The sequence below is a fragment of the Kogia breviceps genome, chromosome 10, assembly GCF_026419965.1.
Source record: "Kogia breviceps isolate mKogBre1 chromosome 10, mKogBre1 haplotype 1, whole genome shotgun sequence".
Classification (NCBI taxonomy): domain Eukaryota; kingdom Metazoa; phylum Chordata; class Mammalia; order Artiodactyla; family Physeteridae; genus Kogia; species Kogia breviceps.
The window spans coordinates 23,725,162-23,731,161 of record NC_081319.1 but is presented as its reverse complement, the minus strand read 5'-3'; positions in this window follow the sequence as shown (position 1 = coordinate 23,731,161).

The window sequence follows — 6,000 nt, the reverse complement described above, 5'->3', positions numbered from 1 at the left end:
GTGCTTGATAAAGAAAAATTAAATGGGGTAGTGGCTTAGACTCCGAGTCTCCAAAACAGATCAACCCGGTCAGGAAAAGGCTCTGTTAGTGTGAAAATGAAAGTGCGAATAGGTTTCCACTGCCTTGGAAAAGGGAGTAAAGAACAGCGGTTTTTTTTCTTTTGAGCGGTTTACCAAAAGCTGCCTCACCCTTTGTTATGCAGAGCTAGTGCCTGGGGAGAATTGACCAGTTTTGTGCAAATTGCTCCTAATCTCTTTTAGAGAGATCTGGGCCTAAAATAGTTAACCTTCAGGAGACTTACACTAATGATTAGGTCTGACCCGAAGGGCTCAGAATCCACAGAGGTGGGCTGCTTTTGGCACAGGGTGTGGTGATGAACTGAACTCCCCTGGGCTCAGTCGTCTTGGCACAGTGGGTGTGCGTTGGTGAAAAACGGCCATATGTGGGAATGTAAACGGAAAAGTGCTGTAATAGAGCCCCAGACGAGACGTCAATGCGCTTCAGCAGGTGCGTGGACCGGTCAGGACAACTCGGTAATTAACACGCACCCGCAGGTGCGGGACCAGTCTTCAACAGCGCCCCCGTGTGTTCGGGAGAAGCAATGGCAGAAAGTGATCAACGTAGAATTTCTTCGCTTGTGGAAGAGGAGTAACTCCTTCCAGACTCAGTTAAGATTCTGGGGTTCTTGGTCAGTTGTGCATGAGGGAGATGTCTCAAAAGAATGCTATAGAACATCCTGCTATTAGGGCAAGATCAATTATAAAAAAAAAGATATGACCGGATTTCAACTCTGAGTTTGGAGTCGCCGCAGTAGCCTGGGTGCATCTTACTGAGCCCCTATTCTTAAGCACGCCACCAATGTTCTCCAAGTCTCGTCCCACGACCAGGGGCAACAGCATCACTGGGGAACTTGTTAAAAATGCAAATTCTCACCCCCTATCCCACGCTGCCCCCCCAAGAACTATGAATCAGAAGCTCTGGGGGTGGGGCTGGGCAATCTTTATTTCACAAGCCCTCCAGGGGATTCTGATTCCACTAAAGCCTGACAAGGATTGCTTATTGGTTTCCCCCCTTCCCCACCTTTCTCTTCTTTAATCCTTCTAATCCTGCGCCTGGGCTGGCTGCTGAAATTAAAACAATAGTTGAGACAAGTTCATGAAGAGGTTGGAAGAGAGCGCTAAGACTCTGCGTTAGAGCTGGGGCTTAGTTGGCTCCTGAGAGCTGGTAGAATATGACCAGGCAGAGAACAGACAGGAGGATAATTTAGGCGGAGGAAGAGACGGACCTTAGCAGAGGCAGGAAGGGACAAGGCATGCTACAGGTCAGGCAGGCAGCCAGTGTGGCTGCAGGGAAAGGTGAATCTTTCCCTGTAGATGGGCACCAAGGCTGCAGAGGTAGTTTAGGGTCAGACTGAGGAGGGCCTGAAGTCTAGGTTTAGATGCTAATGCCTTATCTGGTAGATAATAAGGAGGAGATTTTGAGCAAGGGAGTCCTAACATGGACATTATTTTGGGAAAAAAGAAAAGAAGTAACACAAATTTACAGTGTCAGTCACTGTGCTACAGTCTTCCATATAAGCTCTCATTTTGTCCTCCCAACAATCCCAGGAAGCACTAGTGTAATCCTCACTTAACACAAGACACTGAAGCTTGGAGAAGGTCACAGAGCCAGCTCGTGATGGACCTGGGCTCAAACTCAGGCAGCCCAGCTCCAGAACCCACGCTTTGAACCACGTTTCTCAAACATTTCTGGACTGAGCCTCAGAGTCAGAAACGTCAGTTACATCACGATCCAGGACACACATACCGAAGTGCAAGGAAAGAATACTCAACTGTCACATACTTTGATTTGTTTTTTCTCTTCTATTTTCTTCTGTACTCGTCTGTTTTATTCTTTGAAGGTTTTTATTTATGGCTCACTAGTTATGGTCAAGTTATGATTTAGTAATGATTTCACATCCCACTAATGATTGGGTTCCAACCCAAGGTTTGAAAAACACTGCATGAGAATATACTACTTTACAAAGAAAAAGCCAACAGATGGGAAATAGCAAGACTATAAAACAGAATAGATGGAATTTAAGCACGTCATTGTTGGGAGCAAGTGCAAAGTGTTATGGTCAGGCATTTGGAGGACAGAGAGAGGGAGACGGAGAAATCTGAGGTACCCACTTACAGAGGGGAAAACCATGACTCAGAGAAGTTACGCATCTTGCCCAGCTCCATAATCGTTGAACCCATCTCTCCCCAAGAGTGTCTGACTCCAGAGTCTGTGTTCTTGACCACTAGCTGTGCTGGAACTTCTTCTCGTGACCTTCCTGATGAAAACCACATTCTCCTTAGCGTGGCCTTCTCCTGATTTGGAAGCTGACCATTAAGTCTGGCTACTATGTCTGGTCAAATTCTTTTCTTCTTCGTGAACAAAAACTTTCCCAAGTAATGGGAACAGGCGTGTGTGTGGTAGTGCATCCAGGGCCCCCCACTCTCAGTGGGGAGTAGGTTGGAGGTTAGGTTCCAGCCCCTCTTTATTCTGCCAAAGGCCAGGGCCATCCCAGTGGGGAGGAGCATGAGGGTGAACGCTGTTCTGTTCCATTTTCAGGATGTGAACGTCCTGTCATCCTTTGCGATCCGGCCACACTCTTGTCCCTTTGTTTTCTTTAACATTTTATTATTTATTTATTTATTTAATTTTTTGGCTGCGCTGCCTGGCTTGCGGGATCTTAATTCCTGGACCAGGGATTGAGTCTGTGCCCTCGGCAGTGAAAGCGCGAGTCCTAATCACTGGACCGCCAGGGAATTCCCCTAAAAAAAAATTTTTTTTTTTTTTTTTTTAAATTGAGGCATAGCTGATGCACGATATTATATAAGTTTCAGGTGTACAACATAGTGATTCACAGTTTTTAAGGGTTATAATCTGTTTATAGTTATTATAAAATATTGGCTATCTTCCCTGTGCTTTACAATATATCTTCGTAGCTTATTTATTTTATACATGGTAGTTTGTACTTCTTAATCCTCTACCCCCATCTTGCCCCTCCCCCTCCCCTCTCCCCCACTGGTAGCCACTGTTTGTTGTCTCTGTGAGTCCGTTTCTTTTTTGTTCTACTCACCAGTTTGTTTTAGTTTTTAGATCCCACATCTAGGTGATAACAGTACAGTATTTGTCTTTTTTTTTTTTTTTTTTAACATCTTTATTGGAGTATAACTGCTTTACGATGGTGTGTTAGTTTCTGCTTTACAACAAAGTGAATCAGTTATACATATACATATGTTCCCATATCTCTTCCCTCTTGCGTCTGCCTCCCTCCCACCCTCCCTATCCCACCCCTCTAGGTGGACACAAGGCACCGAGCTGATCTCCCTGTGCTATGCGGCTGCTTCCCACTAGCTATCTATTTTACATTTGGTAGTGTATACATGTCCACGCCACTCTCTCACTTCGTCACAGCTTACCCTTCCCCCTCCCCATATCCTCAAGTCCATGCTCTAGTAGGTCTGTATTTTTTTCCAGTCCTACCACTAATCTCTTCATGACATTTTTTTTTCTTAGATTCCATATATATGTGTTAGCATACGGTATTTGTTTTTCTCCTTCTGACTTACTTCACTCTGTATGACAGACTCCAGGTCTATCCACCTTATTACAAATAACTCACTTTCATTTCTTTTTATGGCTGAGCAATATTCTATTGTACATATATACCAGATTTTCTTCATCCATTCATCTGTTGATGGACACTTAGGTTGCTTCCATGTCCTGGCTATTGTAAATAGAGCTGCAATGAACATTTTGGTACAGGACTCTTTTTGAATTATGGTTTTCTCAGGGTATATGCCCAGTAGTGGGATTGCGGTGTCGTATGGTAGTTCTATTTTTAGTTTTTGAAGAAACCTCCATACTGTTCTCCATAGTGGCTGTATCAATTTACATTCCCACCAGCAGTGCAAGAGGGTTCCCTTTTCTCCACACCCTCTCCAGCATTTGCTGTTTCTAGAGTTTTTGATGATGGCCATTCTGACCGGTGTGGGATGATATCTCATTGTAGTTTTGATTTGCATTTCTCTAATGATTAATGATGTTGAGCATTCTTTCATGTGTTTGTTGGCAATCTGTATATCTTCTCTGGAGAAATGTCTATTTAGTTCTTCTGCCCATTTTTGGATTGGGTTGTTTGTTTTTTTGTTATTGAGCTGCATGAGTTGCTTATAAATTTTGGAGATTAATCCTTTGTCAGTTGCTTCATTTGCAAATATTTTCTCCCATTCTGAGGGTTGTCTTTTGGTCTTGTTTATGGTTTCCTTTGCTGTGCAAAAGCTTTTAAGTTTCATTAGGTCCCATTTGTTTATTTTTGGTTTTATTTCCATTTCTCTAGGAGGTGGGTCGAAAAGGGTCTTGCTGTGATTTATGTCATAGAGTGTTCTGCCTATGTTTTCCTCTAAGAGTTTGATAGTGTCTGGCCTTACATGTAGGTCTTTAACCCATTTTGAGTTTATTTTTGTGTGTGGTGTTAGGGAGTGTTCTAATTTCATACTGTTACATGTACCTATCCAGTTTTCCCAGCACCACTTATTGAAGAGGCTGTCTTTTCTCCACTGTATATCCTTCCCACCTTTATCAAAGATAAGGTGACCACACGTGTGTGGGTTTATCTCTGGGATTTCTATCCTGTTCCATTGATCTATATTTCTGTTTTTGTGCCAGGACCATACTGTGTTGATTACTGTAGTTTTGTAGTATAGTCTGAGGTCAGGGAGCCTGATTCCTCCAGCTCCATTTTTCGTTCTCAAGATTGCTTTGGCTATTCGGGGTCTTTTGTGTTTCCATACAAATTGTGAAATTTTTTGTCCTAGTTCTGTAAAAAATGCCAGTGGTAGTTTGATAGGGATTGCATTGAATCTGTAGATTGCTTTGGGTAGTAGAGTCATTTTCACAATGTTGATTCTTCCAATCCAAGAACATGGTATATTTCTCCACCTATTTGTATCATCTTTAATTTCTTTCATCAGTTTCTTATAGTTTTCTGCATACAGGTCTTTTGTCTCCTTAGGTAGGTTTATTCCTAGATATTTTATTCTTTCCGTTGCAATGGTAAATGGGAGTGTTTTCTGAATTTCACTCTCAGATTTTTCATCATTAGTGTATAAGAATGCCAGAGATTTCTGTGCATTAATTTTGTATCCTGCTACTTTACCAAATTCATTGATTAGCTCTAGTAGTTTTCTGGTAGCATCCTTAGGATTCTCTGTGTAGAGTATCATGTCATCTACAAACAGTGATGCCTTTACTTCTTCTTTTCCGATTTAGATTCCTTTTATTTCTTTTTCTTCTCTGACTGCTGTGGCTAGAACTTCCAAAACTATGCTGAATAAGAGTGGTGACAGTGGGCAACCTTGTCTTGTTCCTGATCTTAGTGGAAATGGTTTCAGTTTTTCACCATTGAGAATGATGCTGGCTGTGGGTTTGTCATATATGGCCTTTATTATGTTGAGGAAAGTTCCCTCTATGCCTACTTTCTGCAGGGTTCTTATCATAAATGGGTGCTGAATTTTGTCAAAAGCTTTCTCTGCATCTATTGAGATGATCATATGGTTTTTCTTCTTCAGTTTGTTGATATGGTGTATCACGTTGATTGATTTGCATATATTGAAGAATCCTTGCCTTCCTGGGATAAACCCCACTTGATCATGGTGTATGATCCTTTTAATGTGCTGTTGGATTCTGTTTGCTAGTATTTTGTTACAGTATTTGTCTTTATCTAATTTATTTCACGTAGCATAGTACTATCCAAGTCCATCCATGTTGTTGCAAATGGCAAAAATGCACATTCTCTTTTATGGCTGAGCATCCCTTTCTCTTCTTGAATTTGCCAACCTCCTCCCTGTCCTCTTTCCCAGGTCTCAGCTGAGAACATCCCTTCCTCAGAGTCACCTTTCCTGACCACCCCAGATAACTAGCTCTCTATCACTGCCCTCTGATTAGTTCTGGCCATTTGTCACATA